Source organism: Topomyia yanbarensis, chromosome 2 (genome assembly GCF_030247195.1).
Source record: "Topomyia yanbarensis strain Yona2022 chromosome 2, ASM3024719v1, whole genome shotgun sequence".
Classification (NCBI taxonomy): Eukaryota; Metazoa; Arthropoda; class Insecta; order Diptera; family Culicidae; genus Topomyia; species Topomyia yanbarensis.
The window spans coordinates 409989796-410010953 of record NC_080671.1 but is presented as its reverse complement, the minus strand read 5'-3'; the positions used below and the strand labels follow the sequence as shown (position 1 = coordinate 410010953).

Genomic DNA, 21158 nt, shown 5'->3' with positions numbered 1-21158 from the left:
GACTAGCTCACGTATACATAAATATTTTATAATTTTGTGATTTATTTCACGGGCAAGCATGGTCGTGACTATTGTACTACGAATCATTAACCAGTTCACGAGTTCATGACTATTATTTCATGATTTTGTGAACAATTTCACGAGCACATATATCGAATCGTGACTAATCTATTAGGAATCATGAATTAGTTCACGTGGATTGACTGGATTCATGAATAAAATTCCGAGTTTCGTAAAATAGTTAACGAGAAAATATCCAGAAAGTTTTGACTTTGTAAACTAATATTCCTAAATATATGAATGGTTTTATGCAGAATGTTCGCGAAAACCGTAGCAGAAGTTCACAAAACAAAACCAATATTTCCACTAATAAAAGCGTTATGCTGGCGTTACTGAAGGGAAATTGAACATAATTATAAAACACATGATTTTTGTTTATGGTCCTGTTTTTGTCACGTAAAAACCTGCTTTAATCCCCCTAGTGGTGCAACTGTGCCTTTCTCCTTTGTTCGAACTACGATTCCATAGCTGGTTATGTTCAATACAATGATGAAAATGTATATAACATATTCAGTACGATTTGCGCATACATACAATGGATAGACAGCCACGATCTTGAGGTACTGTGTGCCGACACTGAAACATCGCTTGAAACCAGCGGCGGATCAAGGAGGAGGATCGGGGGATCCGGACTCTGCCGAAAATTTTCAATTCGTTAAGAAATTTTAAACTAGTTTTAATTTTAAAGTGACAACCCCTCACTGCATAACCCTACCTATATGAGAAAGGCAAAAATATGCCAGAAGTCCAAAAAATTCTATTTTCGCCAAAAAAAATTGTTTCGGGATTACATCAAATCTCAACGTTCCATGTATTTTAAAGACATTTGGCATCAAAAATACAAATTCGATTTTGAAATTTATCTTTACTACCCCCCCCCCCTTTTCACCATTTTTCAGTTCAGTTTGTATGGGAATTTTCTGTGTGGCCCCACTCTTCAACCCGTAACTCTGGAACCGGGAGTCCAATCAATAAAAATTTCAATAGCAGCCGATGGGTTGTACCTTTCATTTGAGACTAAGTTTGTACACATTGATCCAGCCGTCTCTGAGAAACAGTGGTGACATTTTTTCCACATACACACAAACACACACATACAGGGCAATAAATTGATGTGGTTATTACGTATAACGTATTGTACAATGTTCATTTTAAAATCGATATTTCAGACCCCGTTATACGTAAAAATAAGAATTTCAGGAGTTCATCATAGAAAACGTGTCGCCACTCGATTACTACGAGTGATAGAGGCAACGTGTCTTCCGAAAAACTACAACTTTTTCGTCGACGGCCAAGCGCTATCTCTTTTGGTTGAAAATTTTCTATAGCCTACTATGATTAGTTGTTACGGCATTTAATTAGCAAGGGACTGGAGGGTGAAGTATATTTTTCAATATTAAGAGCCATAATACTCAAGGGAGAGCAAAGAGTTGAAGGGAGAAAGTTTAGAAAAGCGTGGAAGGACCATATATGCAAGCTTAAAGCTTACCGGCGACTTAACTTTTTGTCTGCTACCGTAGGAGTAGATCTTTTGGCATTAGAAATGCGAATCACCTGAGTCTACGGCTTGTCGGGACATATTTATGATCCTTCCACGCTTTTCTAAACTGTCTCCCTTCAACTCTTTGCTCTTTCTTGAGTACTATGGCTCTTAATATTGAAAAATATACTTCCCCTTCCAATCCCTTGCTAGTTAAATGCCGTAACAACTGTTGACAAATTGACTCAATAGGTCGTAACAAAAAATGGTTAACAAAAATGGTAAAAATACTATGATTAATCTTTTAAAAAAATGTATTGTCGAAAGATGGCACTTACTACACACAAACATGGTAGAAAATGTAAAATCGCTAATATGGACAGTTTTAACTCCGATGAATTAAGTACCTCAAAATGCAGTTTTGAGCCACTGTGCTATGAGAAAAAGGAAGATTTCTCTAATCTGAAAAGAGGCCAATGACCCTAAGGTTAAAACCTCTATAATCAAAATAAAAAAATTAAAGAAATATTTTGCTGTTTTTCTAACGTAATCTCTAACAGTATTCTATCAAAGTTTATTAAATGTACCTTGTGGAACGTGAAAAAACCTAAGGAACAAAATAGAATCTAGATTTACTATAATTAAAGTTCAGATAAAGAGTGTTTTTTACATTTTTTTTATATCGTTTACAACAATTTTTTTGTTTATTTTAGTAGGGTATGACTTGCAATTTGATGTTTTAAAATAATTTTAGTCAGACTACGTTTTACAAAACTCGCTACATCGGTCTTTTGGACATCTTTTTGAAAAATGGGCGGAGAAATTTTGTGCATAACGCATTCAATGTTGACCTCTAGCTCATCAGTTGTTTGCTGGTTGTCGATGTAGACGATATACTTGACGTATCACCATAAAACAATTCCAAAGACGTCAAATCGCAAAAACGAGGCAGCCAACCGACATTACTGTTTTTCGATAGAACTCGTCTATCGAACATCGTATTGAACATCCGTATACGACAGTGTCTCGATATTGCTCGGCACTGATGTTGACGTTGTCTCCAGTATCATTTATGAAGACATCTGAGCTCTGGATACCATTCGCGTTCAAACCACATAACACAGTCACTATTTTAGCATGCAATTTGATTGTCTGTTTACATATCCATTGAAGACGCTGAATTCACCTGAATAAAACTCAATCAGAAAAAAATCGCTTCCAATACTTCTTGAACGAGGACGATAGATAGGTCTCGTGCTCGATCGGAGTTACACTGACAGATAAATAATAAACAAACAATAGAGATGACGAGTCTTAAATCCAGAGGAATTCAGCTTCACTAATACCCATTTAACCAATCATGGACCACGCTTAAAAAGATAATGCTTTGACAGCAACCTGCGAAAAGTTTTTGATTCAAAATTCCAAAATTTGGAAGCGTTATTCATGCGTTTATTTTCGCGTGATGAAATTGCAAATAATACAGATGTAGTTAAAAAAGAATAAGAATCGTACTTCATCTCAGTTTTAAGAAGTGCTGTTTGAAAAAAAAAATGTTAAAAACACCCTTTATATTAGATTTTTTGCTTTTTGCCTTTCTCATATAGAAAGGTTATGCAATCACTCTGAAAAACGTCAACCTAATCCCGGCCCGGAGGGCCGGGTGTCATATCCCATTCGACTCAGTTCGTCGAGATCGGAAAAAGTCTGTATGTGTGTGTGTATGTGTGTGTGTATGTGTGTGTATGTGTGTGTGTGTATGTATGTGCGTATGTGTCAAATAATGTCACTCATTTTTCTCAGAGATGGCTGGACCGATTTGCCCAAACTTAGTCTCAAATGAAAGGTGCAACCTTCCCATCGGCTGCTATTGAATTTTGGATCGATCGGAATTCTGGTTCCGGAATTACGGGTTTCAGAGTACGGCCACACAGAAATTTCTCATATAAACTATAGGAAAAATTAAAAATAGAATTTTTATTTTTGATGCTAAATGTGTTCAAGGTGCATGAAACGTCGAGATTTGATGCAAACTCGAAAAAAAAATTTGACTACGATTCACTTTTTTGGATTTTGGCACATTTTTGCCTTTCTCATATAGAAAGGTTATGCAATCACTCTGAAAAACGTCAACCTAATCCCGGCCCGGAGGGCCGGGTGTCATATCCCATTCGACTCAGTTCGTCGAGATCGGAAAAAGTCTGTATGTGTGTGTGTATGTATGTATGTGTGTGTGTATGTGTGTGTGTATGTGTGTGTATGTGTGTGTATGTATGTGCGTATGTGTCAAATAATGTCACTCATTTTTCTCAGAGATGGCTGGACCGATTTGCCCAAACTTAGTCTCAAATGAAAGGTGCAACCTTCCCATCGGCTGCTATTGAATTTTGGATCGATCGGAATTCTGGTTCCGGAATTACGGGTTTCAGAGTACGGTCACACAGAAATTTCTCATATAAACTATAGGAAAAATTAAAAATAGAATTTTTATTTTTGATGCTAAATGTGTTCAAGGTGCATGAAACGTCGAGATTTGATGCAAACTCGAAAAAAAAATTTGACTACGATTCACTTTTTTGGATTTTGGCACATTTTTGCCTTTCTCATATAGAAAGGTTATGCAATCACTCTGAAAAACGTCAACCTAATCACGGCCCGGAGGGCCGGGTGTCATATCCCATTCGACTCAGTTCGTCGAGATCGGAAAAAGTCTGTATGTGTGTGTGTATGTATGTATGTGTGTGTGTATGTGTGTGTGTATGTGTGTGTGTGTATGTATGTGCGTATGTGTCAAATAATGTCACTCATTTTTCTCAGAGATGGCTGGACCGATTTGCCCAAACTTAGTCTCAAATGAAAGGTGCAACCTTCCCATCGGCTGCTATTGAATTTTGGATCGATCGGAATTCTGGTTCCGGAATTACGGGTTTCAGAGTACGGCCACACAGAAATTTCTCATATAAACTATAGGAAAAATTAAAAATAGAATTTTTATTTTTGATGCTAAATGTGTTCAAGGTGCATGAAACGTCGAGATTTGATGCAAACTCGAAAAAAAAATTTGACTACGATTCACTTTTTTGGATTTTGGCACATTTTTGCCTTTCTCATATAGAAAGGTTATGCAATCACTCTGAAAAACGTCAACCTAATCCCGGCCAAATTTTTTTTTCGACTCGTTTAGGGTTTCTGGATTTTAACAGAGGCGTAGTTGATGGTTTACGGAGAGGGGTTACACCCCCCCCCCCTGTACTGTTCGCGCCCCTCCTTTAAAAATCTCCTTAAATCACCCCTCAGACCACCACCCCATCCAGCCCTCATACCCCTCCCTTTCAACCCCGTCATCTTTAAACCACCACTGTATCACAAAGCATAATAATTTAAGCTGGGGAGTCGTTCGTTCATGGGACTTTCGCCCTCTTCACATACCCAGCCCCGCATAACAAAATGAGTTAGCAAGCAGATAACATTGATCTAATGCTGATTAGGCTAATGGAGTATGATATTTTTTTGTTTCAAGTGTTTCACCGTCGACACGTAGCTCATCAAGTTCGTGGCTGGCATGCCATTGTGTATAAGTGCAAAGTGTACTAAGAATGTAATGGACATTTCCACAATTATGTTGAACATAAAAAGCCTCCGTGCCATAGTTTAGAGAAATGAGAAAGGCACAATTGCACCGCTAGGTGGATTAAAACAGGTTTTTATTATTTAATAGCAGATATCAACTTCATTTAGCAATAAATTATTATTTAATTTACTATTTCTAGTGTTAAAAATGCTCAAAGATTACATGGCAGATGTTTCATTTGAGGAAAAATACGAGAAGTTCGTTTATTGGGATATTTGATTGAAAATGTGGTTCCTAGACATAATTCAATAAATCTGACGTTTTTAAATTTTTCCGATAAGAAATTTATTTTGTCACAATATGAAGGTGCGGGGAGGAGGATTTAAGATTTCAAACTTTTTCTTTTCTGCTTTCTGAACGGACTGAATACCTTATATGCGGCTCTACTAGATATTATTGAATCATACTAACGCACACATTATTAGAGTTATGATAGATCTACTTTAGCAATCATATCACAAACCTATCAAAGAGTTTGATTTGCAGATACTATAGCAATATTCTCCTTAATCAAATACTAATAAGCTCAGTTCAGAACAGTCACAGCAAGCATGACCAAAGCAAACCGTAAGCATCGAATTTAAAATCGCAATCATAAAGAACTTTTAAAGTCACCCACCATTCCTTTTTGCAAAGACAGGTTGCTTAGAAAAGCTACTTAACAAAGAACGAATAAGTAGATTGTAAGTCAATTAGTGTTTTCATTTGTTTATGGTGGTTTATTTATTTGAAAACTTTGAATATACAGTGTCCCCTGAGGATGTTGCCAGTCCTGCATCGAAACGTCAGAGTAATAGAAACATAATAGAAGACTGCTTAGCCGAAATTAAGACGTTTAGAGGAATTTAGATTTCTTACTTACTAATGTTATATGTATATTAGAGTTTATTGATCAATTGATTTTTTTGTGCAGCATTTACTCAACCACACGTCCTTGGAAATGTAAGTTATTTACGTCAGATTGCTATACATGTATGCAATGGCTGCCATAAATTGAGAGGAACCATTTCATGAAGCAATATTTTCGTTAGTTACTTGTGAACATGAATTAAAAATAAATACTTCATTTTCTGCTATTGTTTGCTTTATTATCGAATACATAAAAAGTTCATGGGATAGCACGTTCGAAGCTCCATAGGTTAATTTACAACGATAATCCGATATCCAGTAACGATATACGAATGTTTACGATCTGCCATTCCAAGCACACCATTACAATGCCCATCGTGGATCCAACAAGTAGTTTACTCTGACATAATTTTGGAAAACATGAATAACCCGTCCTCGATAAGAGGGCATCCAATTTCAACGCACCACTCTCGCTGAGTTGGGCAATAAATAATAATCACAGCTGACAGCGCGGCAGTCGAAGTCGATAACGATAATGGCCACAACAGCAAATAATCACACGAGGGGTGTGTTGATGACGATGGCAAAAGTGCATCAAATACCTACTATTTTATGTACACACTCGGTGGACTACTTAGCGGTCGCACCAAAATCGTACGACTGTAGGCTCGTAGCTACCGGCTATGGTCCTGTACGGTGCGCTTTGGGACGCTATCGTTTCAGTCTACACAGTTCGTTAACTGGTGGCTAACAATGGGTTCGTCTCTGTCGTCCTCCCGTTTATATCCATTTTACAAACATTTTAGCAGTACCTAACTCGTACCTCTTTTAACAGCATTTCGGAAGGACGAAAGGTTTCCTGGAACCAACGCATTCGCTAGAGCTCTAATCCGTGCTCAGAATGGTCTATGAAATATTTCTGTGTAGAGCGGAGCTTCTCAGCCTGCCTATGATGCCAGCAATGCAAGGCCGGCCTACCACTGCAGTGTTACATACTAACAGGCCGAATGCATTTGGCGAAATTTTCGAACACATCTAATTTTATCTCTCCTGAAAGTCTGAATAAGTATATAATTCCATCCTGGAGGGATCATCCGTATCCATGGAGTCAGAATGATACACTAATGACAAATGACATTTGTGCTGACAGAATTATGGCAACGATACATCATTCCACTGAATTCGTACAACTATGCCGTCGAATGCCATCACGAACTCCAACGAAAATCCTAATTATTATTCTAAGGGCGGTCGTACACTGTGTAAAACAGTTGATAAATGTTGGTGATCAACTATCGAATTTGCGCGATTTTCGATAGAGATTTTGGTCGATTACCAATTCGTATAGACAAATACTGTACAAGCATCTTAAAAATTTTCCGATCCAACTAAAATTTCATTGTATTCCATAGGGCTCGGCAAATCAAAAATAGAAAACGTTGCATACAAATAGCAACGAAATGAAAACGAACCACAGAGTCCCGTGCCGTGCCGTACCATGCGGAACAGCATTTCGTTCAGATTTGCTAGACTTCTCGGAACCGTGTTTGCATGTCAACTGATAACGAAACGGAACGATGTGTTTTGTTGCTTTTTACTGTCGAATAATAGCCTCTGCTTAGCATAATTTTGCAACAAGTGAAAAGATATGCTATCCCGATCAGAATGCAAGAACAAGATTATAACAGAATGCAATTTTCGTAATAAGCTGTGTTATAAATCTGGTCTCGTTAGTAGTTAAAATAACAGAAAATTATAACAAGTAACAGCTCGAGATATAGTCTTGAAATATTTTTGTTATGTGTTTCTGATCGGGATGTGATAACATTTCGCTTTATTTTGCCACTGTTCTGGAAGGAAGATTGCGCAGAGAATGGCAAGTGTGCCGAAATAGCTCAGTTGGGAGAGCGTTAGACTGAAGATCTAAAGGTCCCTGGTTCGATCCCTGGTTTCGGCATCATATTTTGGTTGAACTGAAGGTGTTATTTTCTCGCAACATGCTCACAAAGACAATTTTTTTGAAATTGGTCGATTTTACAAAATTTGTTTTCAAAATATCTCGAAAATGGCTGTATTATTTTTCCATTCATTGTTTACTTAATGATAATATTTTCGTCCGCGTCTCTTATCACCTATTTTTATAAAGTGATTCATCATTGAAAATGAACTACCTTGGTTATTAGACCTCTCCACATTTTGAAAAAGTTTTGAAATATACATCGGTCAGCTCAAATTCTTGTTCTAGGTGTGAATTTAAGAACTTTCGCCAAAAATGACTTAATTTGGACATGATTTAGAGGTGTCTCCAAGCAAAATCAAGTTTTTGCTAGGTTTATATAGAAAGATCACTTATACTCTGATTTAATAGGCCCTACATGCCCACATATCATCAAAGGTTGTTCCTTAGACATATCTTAACATATTTTAACAGATGAACATAGCTCTAATCGCAATAGAAAATTTGTTAATTAGATTTTTATATAGAAAAGAATATCAAAACCAAGGAAAATTAGTAGTAATGGTTATGCAACTATTTTTTTCGATCTCTTTTTAATACAAATAATTAAGCAGTCTTCATTTCGATATATTCTGAATTGCACACATTTTGACGTATGTAATTTTAAATGTTCTTTGATTTGATGCCATTGTAAGGGAATACGTATCCGCCGTATGCCAATCGAGCTGACATTTCTTTAGACTGAGCAAACAAATTTATTTGTTTGTATAGTGTTCATTTGACCAACTAGGAAATGCGCGTGGGGATTACGCATGGTCTAGCCTGAGTGAATGATGACTTTTGAATTATGTATGAGGGTTGAGAATTGACAATTCGCTAGAACAATTCAAAACCAATTACCAATTTGCGATCATTTCAGCACGAGGAACAAATGTTTTACTATCATATTTAATGGTTTACTTTTGGTGCATTAAATGGTCAGTCAATTATACTGAGCTAAGAATAAGTACGTACTATTTTATGTTTGATTCGAGCATGATGTTAATATCGTTTATGAACGCAGCATCGATATTTTTTCTGTTTCGCGTCTTTATTGTAATATTGCAACGTTTACTTGAACAAGCTGGAAAATTCCAAGTACGGGATCTCAATATGCTTGTGATAATACCTATGAAGGACCATTTATAAATTCTGCACGCTATTAGGGGGAAGAGTTATGACAAATAGTGACATAAATGGGATGGGGAGCACGTCATATGCTTTGACGCAATCAGCAGTTTTATGTAGGATTGTACTATTTATGTAGAAAATCCGTGGTAATATGAGAGAAAGTTAGATATTATTGGGCCATCTTTGCGTGACATAATTTATGAATGGTCCACAATACCACTTTCATTGTTTATGGTCCATTTTATATTTTTGACAGCACTCCCAACAGTCGGCTGTCGGGAGTTCAAATTGTTTTCAATGAAACAAACTCTCGATAAACGGTTACTCAGAGTTTAAACGCCGTCACATCTAAAACATGCACGTATTCTACAGTCAATAAACTTTTGAATCTTTTTATGCACGAACATATAGTCTCAGTCGCATCGCTTGCTTGAGGCGAATCCTGACTAACAACCCACCCACTACCCAATCCGTGGTACTTATGGAAATGTCACTGAGTCGGGGCCTTCCGTGAAGTAAGTACTACATCTAAACTTTCTTTCTTATTAAGTTACGGTAAAGATGGTCGTGGCTCGCAATGCTAGTTCTCAGGCGAAATTCTCGCTTGGACTGGATCAATTGTTATTCCCAAACAATGCTCCTCAAGTAGTCTGGGTGAAAATGAGAGTCATCAGTCTGCAATCTACGAAGTATACCGTGCTTACGCAACGCAACGCAAAGGGCTTCTGGAAATTAATTGCATAACTTTTAAGTTGCTGAAACATGTTTTTTTTTCCATTAGGTCAGTTCTATTGGAATTTTTAGTAAATCAATGAGAATTGTTTGCAAAACGATTTTCACTAACAATTCTGCAACCGTCGAGAGAGTGGAGTCGGCAGAACATCAACTGCATAAACAAATGTTGTGCACATACCTAGTGTAGGATATAAGCGAGTAGAAATGAAAAAACCTGTTTTAATCCACCTAGCGGTGCAATTGTGCCTTTCTCATTTCTCTAAACTATGGCACGGAGGCTTTTTATGTTCAACATAATTGTGGAAATGTCCATTACATTCTTAGTACACTTTGCACTTATACACAATGGCATGCCAGCCACGAACTTGATGAGCTACGTGTCGACGGTGAAACACTTGAAACAAAAAAATATCATACTCCATTAGCCTAATCAGCATTAGATCAATGTTATCTGCTTGCTAACTCATTTTGTCATGCGGGGGTGGGTATGTGAGGAGGGCGAAAGTCCCATGAACGAACGACTCCCCAGCTTAAATTATTATGCTTTGTAATATAGTGGTGCTTTAAAGATGATTGGGTTGAAAGGGAGGGGTATGAGGTGGTGGTCTGAGGGGTGATTTAAGGAGATTTTTAAAGGAGGGGAGTGAACAGTAGAGGGGGGGGGGGTGTAACCCCTCTCCGTAAACCATCAACTACGCCCCTGTTAAAATCCAGAAACCTTATGCGAGTCGAAAAAAAAATTTGGCCGGGATTAGGTTGACGTTTTTCAGAGTGATTGCATAACCTTTCTATATGAGAAAGGCAAAAATGTGCAAAATCCAAAAAAGTGAATCTTCGTCAAATTTTTTTCGTGTTTGTATCAAATCTCGACGTTTTATGCACCTTGAATAATTTAGCATCAAAAATAAAAATTCTATTTTTAATTTTTCCTATAGTTTTTATGAGAAATTTCTGTGTGGCCGCACTCTGAAACCCGTGATTCCGGAACCAGAATTCCGATCGATCCAAAATTCAATAGCAGCCGATGGGAAGGTTGCACCTTTCATTTGAGACTAAGTTTGGGCAAATCGGTCCAGCCATCTCTGAGAAAAATGAGTGACATTATTTGACACATACGCACATACATACACACACACATACACACACATACACACACACATACATACACACATACAGACTTTTTCCGATCTCGACGAACTGAGTCGAATGGGATATGACACTCGGCCCTCCGGGCCGGGATTAGGTTGACGTTTTTCAGAGTGATTGCATAACCTTTCTATATGAGAAAGGCAAAAACATTATTAACTTATTATTAACTTATCGATTTTCGATGAGCAAGCCTTGATTGTTGTGACAGACCACCAAGCTCCAGATTTTGGAAGGAAATTGACGAGAACGGACGCAAATTGTGTTTCCACAGCTCCGGTCACGACAATGGCGCAAGAAACGCTCCCGAGTAAGTATGTTATTGCCCTGAACAAAAGAGCGGACAAGCCTGAACAACTTGTCGCGTGTTTTTTTAGAGAAATTCGCCTCGAGCGGCAACTAATATTTTACTATGCGAAATTCAATAAAATGAGTAAAATGGTTGTGTCTCAGCCAGAGTTAAAAATAATCGAAACTCTTTTTTGACGACTGAAAATGAACCTGTTGCGACTCGAGGTGGGTAGAAAAAATATTCATTCAACTATCCATCTTATTCATTCAGTTGAATATCGTAGTATATATTCATTACACTAATTATCTAGGAAAATGTTTTCAAATGCCGATAAAGCATATGAAACAACAATCATCATCGCTTACATTGTGCCAGGGCCTACTTTGATGCGTTTGATTCGTTGCTGCACGGTCGCCTCGTGTAATAATCGGAGCCGAATGAAAATCTGTATGGATGAATAGGCGGTTTGTTAGTTTGACGTTTTCAGCTACGTCACTGAACATTGAAAATGAATGCGGCTGAATATGATCAATTTTCATTCAATGAATTTGAATATTTTTAACTCTAGTCTCAGCCTCGAGTGGCTGATGATTCCTCTGTGCGGGAATAATTTGGCCCTGAGTGGCTTTTCAAAACTGATTCCTTTGTGTGGGAATGACTTGGTCTCAAGTGTTCAAATATTAGCGTTTTAAGTACGTCCTCTGAGTGGGCAGTTATTTGTATTAGTGCGATTCCGGAAATGGGAGAGCATTTGCCTCGAGTGGCATCATTCGGAAATTAAGCGAAATTAAGATTGTGTTGCTCCAAGTAGGAATTTTGCAAACATGTGAGTGTGTATGAGTAATTTCAATATTTACAGCGTAGTATGTTGAATATAGAGCAAAGTATAAAGAGGTAAGTGTAAAAAGTAAAGGGGCAAGAGTAAAAAGTTAAGGGTAAAGCTTAACGAGTAGATAATAAAGAGTGAAGAGTAAATATGGATAACAAGTAAAGATGAGTAAAGAGTAATGCCTAAAAAGTAAATTGTAAAAAGTGAAGAGTAAACAGAAATTGATAAGGAAAAGAGCTACAAGTAAAGTGTAAATGGTAAAGAGTTAAGAGTAAAGAGTAAAGGAAAGAGAGTACAGAGCATAGAGTTAAGTGTACATGATTGAGAATAAAAAGTAAAGACTAAAAAGCAAAAAGTAAAGGGTGAAACGAACTATAATGGGATGAAGATCTCATATGATGCTATGACGAGTTAATGGTTGGTCGTACGATGAAGCAAGAGTAAAGAAATATGTTCACAAAGAAGTGTTATGAATAATATGCAAATGATAGAGTAAAGAGTAAATGAACCAGGATAAATAGTAAATAGTAAAGCGCAAAGAGTAAAGAGCAAAAAAATAAAAAGTAAAGACTAATGAGTACAGAGTACAGACTAAAAACCAAAAAGCAAGGAGTAAAGACCGAAAAAGTAACGAGTAAAGTGCAATAAATAATGACTAAAAAAACATAATAGAAAAAAAACGAAGAGTAAAGAGTGAACAAAGTAGAACAAAGAGTAACGAGTAAAGGGTGAAGCGTAGAGTAAAGAAAACGCAAAGATAATAATGTAAGGAATAAAGCGTAAAGTGAGGCTTAAAGTTTAAAGAGTAAATGATAAAGAGTAAAATAAAGGGTGAATATTAAAAACTAAAAATGAAGAGGATATATTAATGAAGGGAAAAGAGAATACAATGAGCATTAAAACGTTAATAATAATGTTCAAATAATAAAACATAAAGAGTGCAAAATCTGTACTATAAAATTCAATTGCTTCCATCGTTTATATTAGTCGGATTTATTCGCATTATTAAAATTTGTATCACTGTCACACAAAAACGTTATTAAACAGATGTTGCATCCTTAATTCACATTCACAAAATTCTCATGATTCTCATAAACATAAGAGAGATGTATAATATTGTCTTATGATAAATCAAAGATGTCTATCAACTACGGCCTCTAGCCATCCATTGGTATGCTTATGCCCCTATATTGTGCAAGAAGAGTAATGTTATGAGCCAAAAACAAAAGTGTACCGACAACATTCCCCTTCTATTTGAATTTGTCAAAAAAACAATTAATTGGCAAGCAAACTAGAATCGAGCCCAACAGAATTACAAACCGACTACAGACTTCAATTATCAAGACTCCTCCTACACATTAAAAAAGTAATGCCGAAACCAGGGATCGATCCAGGGACCTTTAGATCTTCAGTCTAACGCTCTCCCAACTGAGCTATTTCGGCACCCTCATCGTTCTCACTTTTATCTTCCCTTCTGAACTGATTAGCTTATAATAGGTGTAAAGTAGCAAAATAATGTGAGATGCCATCACATAGCATCTTCGAAACTGATGCAAATTTATGTAAAGCAGAAGCTACCATTGGAGGGTGAAAGCAACAAAACACATCATTTCGTTCCGTTATCAGCTGGCGTACAAACACACCAGGAACGTGATGAAGTCTAACAAAACTGAATGAAACGTGGTTCGCCACAGCACGGCAAGGCAAGACTCTCAGAGATTCTTTTTCATTTCGTTGTTATTTTTAAACAGAATTTTCTACTCTTGAATTGCGAATCACTGTTGAATAATATTGGAAAGGAGCGAACCCAAATGGGAACCTGAGTGCTCTCCACCCACCACAAAGTGAGAGACCGTCCACTGCTGTTGGCGCCGGATCTCGTTTCGTCTGACCTTTAATTGCAGTGTCGATAATCATGTCAGTTAAAACCTTGTATGCTTCCACCAGAGGAATTTCTTGTTTTGATTCGATTGTTTTGGATATAGCGGAGACGTAGCTGTTTCAATCAATAGGAAAACTAATTGAGGTCGAGTACAATGATAAATCCAACGCGCTTGGCCGCGGTGGTGAAGTAGTCATGATCATGCAGTTAGATAGGTTATCAACAACCCTATGGCGTACCATGGGAGTTGAAGCCTCCTTGAACCAACTGAGGTGCGAAGCATAGGGAACAATGTCTGCCTTTGATTCGGCCTTGACAAACAACAAGTTTAATAGCTGGTACCGTGAATTAACTCGGCTGGCGAATAATGTTAAAATTGTAGAAGATCTATGTCGGAAGTTCCAAATACTTCGTGTTAAACCTAGACAGATCATAGGAATGCAATATAGACACACTGCGGGTTTTTGATGTCGCATGAGGAAATTCTTGTTAGTTTCTAAAATTTCCGGGACGAAGAGCCACATACTTCGGTATTGTAATAGCACCCATAAAACGACACTCGCAGGCCTTCACGAGGCAGCTGAGAAGAGGAAATGTTTTTTTTTTTCGATAATTTATTGGCACATTAGAACATATTCGCTCAATGGGGTTGTCAGATTCTCGCTCTTTAGTGAACAAGGGAACGTAGAAATTAGTCGTGATTTCTACGTTTCTACAGTGGATAGCTGTAAGGCCCAATTGTTCGCAATGACGACATCCCCTGAGGTACAAAAAGGCGAACAGGTAGACGAACCCCGTTCAAAAGAACAAAGTTTTGAAGAGTAAATCCGTAAGTCTCATACTGATATTGAAAATAAGTTCTTATACTCCTCGATTTATGCTGAACGCATTTGCTTGCAAACCAGAGTTTTCACTGACTGAAGCAAAGGGTTCTGGAAGGAGCCAACCCCATATTTCGCAACTAAGGCCCCTGTTGGGGACGACACCGTCAATCTCTACTTCCCAGCCTGGTACGTAGACAAGATACATCTTCGTACACGGCCGAGGTTAGTTTAAGCGATATATCGATCATTTTAAAAGGATTATATTGGGTCCGGAAGGAGACCTTCCAGGGGCCTGTTGTATTAGACGAATGTAACTTAAATCGAGAAGGAGATTTATAGGCATTATTTTACCATCGGCTAAATATTCAAATCAACCTCCATTGAGTAATTGGTACTGTGGAACATTTGTAGTAGCAATAATCAACAAACACATTTTCGCTGAACCGTCGGTCACACAGCCCGTTAACAAAGTATATTTTCAAATAGCCACCAGGTATTATCCGGAAATTTTCACTTTCACTTACATGCAGCATGTCTGAACTTTCTTCCCTACGAGAAGAAATCACCGAATCTTACTACCCACTCACTAGAGCATCTAATAAAGCTTTCCTCTGTCACAAGCAAGAGGATTCAGCAGTGAGAGAATGTGGTTTCTCCCTGCTCTCTTGGTAACTGAGCAAAAAATGCGCACCAAAATATAGCTCATGTTATAGGGGGTAAAATATTTCGGCATCTCTTCGTTGCAAAAATGAGTAAAACGAAGCCTGCTTTTCACGCAAACGTCTGACTACAGTGAGATGAGTCAGAGATCGGTTACCCTAGCAGACCGCGAATATACCCCGAACCTAATAAGCAAGTAGTTTCTGAAAGGAACTTACCAGCATTTACAGTGGATGGAGATTTTCAACCATTCGAGCAGCAAAAACATTAGGCCCGCAAGTAATAAACACGCCTTTCTACACTGGTACCCGTCCGTTTGTGCTTTCCAATGCTAAAACCGTTGATGAACGCGGTGGTAGACCAACTTCCAATGATTGATTACTGCTTTCAGCGAATGGTAGCTTCTAAATAGCATGAGCTGCTAAAATACGTTTCGGTATAATCGCCTACCAATCGCCCAGTTCTATTCCGCTCGTGCCAATATGCCAGGGCAAGCACCAGGGTGGAGAAACCTGATGCTCTCGACGGTTGCCGTTGGTATTTTATATGACTTCTCCACCCAACACATTTACGAGCTTTATCGTTTTCATCTTATAGACTGAACTGTAGATAGAAAACCTCGCGAAAAGTACAGTTTCAGTTTGCGAATCATCATTACGGAAATTTGATATACTAACAAATGCCTAGCTGTAAATCGATTCCAACAATGCTTCGATAGGATCATTATTCAATGCATTGTGGCTTGGTACTGGTACTGATATGATTAGCGGTGGTGCATGGAAGCGGATTTCTCTTCCATTCGCTAATGGATATCGGCACAACACGAACGGAACGGGTGGGAAAGCGTAATTTCCTATAAGAATGGAAAGCATAAATGGAAATTTTACGGAATCAGTTTCATGCGACACGGGGTTCTTTCGTTCGCTGAATAATGGATCTGATGGGTTAGGAAAATTGATTGTAACGACTAATACAAAAGAAATCCTAGAAGCGTTTAACAAAAAAAAAATAATGCTTTCAATGTCCCCGAGACCAGCAAGGTTTCATACTTTTAGATTGTTTGTCACGTCATTAGATTATTTACGATGATTGTTTCGTAGATGGTAAGTCGATGTGTAACAAATCTAATTTTCGCGTGCGCTTTGAACTATTTTGTAAGACATCCATTACAAGATCTTTCGTTTGATGCGTCAACAATATAAATCAGTTCAGTGGTTCAGAAGTTATGATTTTTTGACATTAAAAATGTCTTACTCCACTATCTGGGGCTAGGTGTCATTCTAAAATCTAAACTATCTCCCATGTAACGAAACTATGTAAGGTTTGCACGCTTATAACTCCGATATTACTAGATGGATTTTAATCATTCATACACCAACCGATTCAGAAACACCTAACTTAAATATTGGTAATAATTTAATATCTCCCCAATAAAAGCAGACTTTTGGAAATTGGTAAAATTAAAAAGTTCACGAAAAACGGGAAAATTACCATTCGTGAGGCAGATTTCTCAGACACAGCCGTCAAAAGAGGGCAGCTTAGTGACTCAATGAAAGACGAAAAGTCATAAATAGAAGCGACGCATGTCCGTTTAAATCAGTTTTTGCTCTTGTCTCATACGAACAACATCGTCTCCGGGCGATGCAATAAGCGCTATCGATTTTCGGCAACGTTGGCATTTGCACACACTCGCACCTATGTGACTAAACCATATACGGTTAGTTTATAAATAGAGGTGACGCGTACCCGTCAGCGATGTCAGATCTACGGAAATCTCCGTAGATCTACGGATTTGGAGGTTTTCTACGGATCTACGGATCCGTAGATAAAATCTACGGAAATGAAATTTTTTCTACGGGAATCTACGGATTTATCTCAGTGTACTTTTGAAGAAGGTTGCCAATGATCGACAGTTATTTTTTCTATTGGAAAATCATCTTAACAAAATGGAGAATCCGCAAAACCACGTTGTGCGATAATAAATACCAGCGATCGAAAATTCAACTCGAGAATATAGACCCTGCTTTATAAAACGGCTTCCAAAAGTTCCGCATTTCGGCGATAATGAGTCGGGGAAATTAATTTGTCTCATCTGCAAATTATAAATTGTTTATTTCATAGAATTCAAGCAACGTTTTCTCCTCTTTGTTGATGAATCGATATCTTGGTCCTGTTTTAACTGTTATAACTGTTTTAATTCGTATATTTGATTCGTGCACGTAGCCTGACAGCTGATTTGTCGATCGATTGGCGCTGGTTCAGGTAAAAGCGAAAAAGACACTGAGTATCGTGACAGTTGTCTTTGATAGTTGGAAATATTGGTTGACCAACCTCGGCGCGGCCCGATGTAAATATGAATATCTGTAGCATGCTATTAAGAAGCACAACTGGAAATCCCGAATGGCAAAACGCGATCCAAAATCAGCTGGGTATTTCTCCGATGTCATTGATGTAAGGACCTTCTGAGAAACGAACGTCGCCTCTGATCATGTTCTGGTGGTGTGTGGGATTTGTACTTGACCAAACTAGAAGGCGAATGCTTACAGCGGTTATACGTCAAAAAGGAGCGATATGGTCGTCCACATCGTACGAATGAGAGTACAACAAAAATGAGGAAAACTTTGCCATGAATGACACGTGAAAGCGATCAACAACACGAGAAGGAAAAACTTTTATTACTAAAGCAATTAGAGTTATCCAAATCTGTCCAGCAACCAACGCCACGTTAAAAGGGAATATGTGTATTGCCAGATATAACATTAATCTCATTCAGCTTCAACATGTTCGAAATTTGGCTCTGGTATGCATAGCTCGTATCTCACTAGGTCAATTTATCTACAGTAACAGCATGATACATCTTTATGAACAGGATTAAGTTAAGATTAAGGTCCCCGTCTACAAAGAGGGCGGTGCGATCGACGGAAGACTACATGATTTGTCTCCTGGTAACCTGATGACGTTATCCGTAGATTCATGTCGCAAGACGACGAAGTTGTCGCCGATAAAGACGTGTTCAGGAATTTGTTCCCCATTTCCTACGCTGTCTGGGTTGTGAGAATGCGGATAGAACACTCCATTCTTCGTGACCCTGGAAAATGTAACCAACTGGCACATATGGTCGGTGTTAAGTCAGATCGGACTAAGTGACAAAATATTGATTTCGAGAAAAACGAGTTTAAAGTTTGAATCGTAGCATCCTTTACATTATAATTGAAAATTAATTTTTGTCATAATTCTTCATTATTGTTACATATTTCAAATCTGGCAAAAGTCGAATGTAGCTGACGAAATTTCCTATCCAGTGACATCATTATCTCATTTTTTATGTTTTGCGACTTAGTCCGGTCTGACTTAACACCGACCATATAACCAACAAACTGTTACGTTTCAATTCTACGAACAACTATGGAAAACAGTGGTATAAAATCTCTCTTTTGTTGCCCATTTCTGATGCATTAACCGCAACCAGGATTCAGTTTCAACGCCTTATTCATTCTTTAATCTGCATCTTGACTGAAGTTTAAAGCAGAGTCTAAAGCCTTCAGCTCGGAGGCAATATTAATGCATTCACCCACCAAAGCATTCATATGTTATATATGAGCTCTGTGGAGTTAAAAGCAGAAGGTGACATCTGTTTCATTTTCGACAAAAAGTGAATTTGAAGCGAAAATAACTGAATGAACGCGCTGCCTCAAATGAACTAAGGGCGAGGCAAACAACTGCAATATTCCCTCCAGCGCGGCTGGCATACATTGAATTTTGCCATAACCAAAAAAAATCTCGACTTCAACGCCGAAAGCTAAAACGCAAGCAGTGGTCCAACCAGCAACGACAGCTAAACCAGAATCTTATAATGAATCATCAACGATTACATCCAGTACTTTTATAGCAACAAATAGCACCGCCAAACAAGATGCAAATGGTAGATGAAGATTCATCAAATTGCATCATGAAAAAAACGCTGCACAAAACAACACATCGGGATGTTTTCTCTTGAAAATGTGGGAAGAAGTAGTTTTTAAGTATTTATTACATTGTGTTTTTATCGCTGTCAGAACGACGCTGAATCCCTCTGGATAAGGACTCGTCACGCCAATCGTTTGCTTACCATTTATCTGTCAGTGTCATTCCAATCAAGCAGAAGACTTGTCAAATGTTGCAATCTGATTAATTAATTTTGGAATCTATTGTGATAGTGAGTTTGGAATAAATTTCTGAATCGAATCTCTAAGGCAAGATAAAACGTGTAACTTTTATCATTACGGTGCCTACTAAAAGCTGCTTTAACCAACTGCAGCTATCCGTTATGTTGTAATTTTCTGGTAAACCACAGAACCGAACCCATTCCGCATTAAGGTTGTAGTTTACCGGAAAGCGAAAAAAAGCCAATATTTTTAAATTATCGACGTTGCAACTTAGCGGTAACTGTAGTATATGAGTCAACTAAAGCTAACGCTGTGACTGTGGTGCTAGTTTGCAGAAAACCATTTTATTTAGTTGGGATAAGATGGCGAGGCTTTATTCAGTAATTCAGCGTCTTTAGCTGTCAGTTTTTCGAAAATTGGAATGAAAAGCAACGTCGCAAATTCATTTTGCGACACTCATCGGGACATCGGAAAACAATTGGGAATCGTACAATCAACCGTGAGTCGTATGATTAAAAGATACTACTAAACTGTGAGCATCGAATGGAAGGAGAAATGAAGGCAGAATGGATGTTATATTAGTGGTCAGGAGCACAAGCGTGTAGTGAAAGAGTTTAAGCGTAATCCAATGCTTCGGTCAGGGGTGTGCCTAAAAAGTTGAATCTGTCCAAGTCTTTGGTTCAGAGAGCCAAAGGCCGGGAGGAACAAAGTACAAAGTGCAGAAGGCTCCAAATCGTGACGAACGGAAAAATATGGTGGGAAAGTCATGGACGTGAAAACTTGTAGCGGTCATGTCATATTCAGCAATATTTTTCAAATTTAGTAGAACCAGTTTGATTTGTTTGCGCCAAGAGTTAGACAACCTACCGTTGATCGACTCTTGCGCAACACCCTAGCAAGTACTCCTCTCCGCGAGGGGAAGAAATTAAATTGCCTGTTGAGAGTCTCCTGAAGACGAAAACCATGACGATCCTTCGCTTGGAATGCATGATGGAAAGGGACAGATAGAGCCAAAGGTTAGCTGACAGAATAAAACAGCTAGTAGGGTCGTTGATTTCCGAACTTGTCCGAAGAAATTTGCGGGAAAATACGCGCTTCCTGTAAGTACGTACGAAATTACCTTCCCTACTCTGAGGATTAACGCTGCTAGTCCATTTCGTCCCAGTCCGCCAAACGTTTTGGAAGCTCGCGTGATTTGTCGGGTTTTAGTTTGTCCAAACTCAGGTCAAGTTGCAATTGAGTAGATATTGCGTGCGTAGGAAAGTGTGTGCAGAAGAAATAGCAGAAAGCCACACGGCACTTTTCATTTCGCACAGATTCTACGAACGAGAGGAAGGAGAGAGGACAAAATCACACGCGCGCAGGTCCAAACGCAGGACGAAGTTGAACCCGGCACCGATACGCCGCCGGAAGGAAGAACGGTCCATCGACAAACCGCTTCCTTCAGCCACCGGAAAACCATCGCAACTTTTCCGGCCGATTAAAGCATCAACCAGCA

The 21158-nt window shown here is 38.3% G+C and overlaps 2 non-coding genes across 2 annotated transcripts; one reads left to right on the top strand and one right to left on the bottom strand.

Annotated features, from left to right (window-relative positions):
- Positions 1-7904: 7904 nt before the first annotated feature.
- On the top strand, positions 7905-7977 carry Trnaf-gaa (transfer RNA phenylalanine (anticodon GAA)). Its single transcript has one exon. It is a non-coding gene; the product is annotated as a tRNA-Phe (tRNA).
- Positions 7978-13519: 5542 nt separating this feature from the next.
- Positions 13520-13592, bottom strand: Trnaf-gaa (transfer RNA phenylalanine (anticodon GAA)). Its single transcript has one exon. It is a non-coding gene; the product is annotated as a tRNA-Phe (tRNA).
- Positions 13593-21158: the final 7566 nt, after the last annotated feature.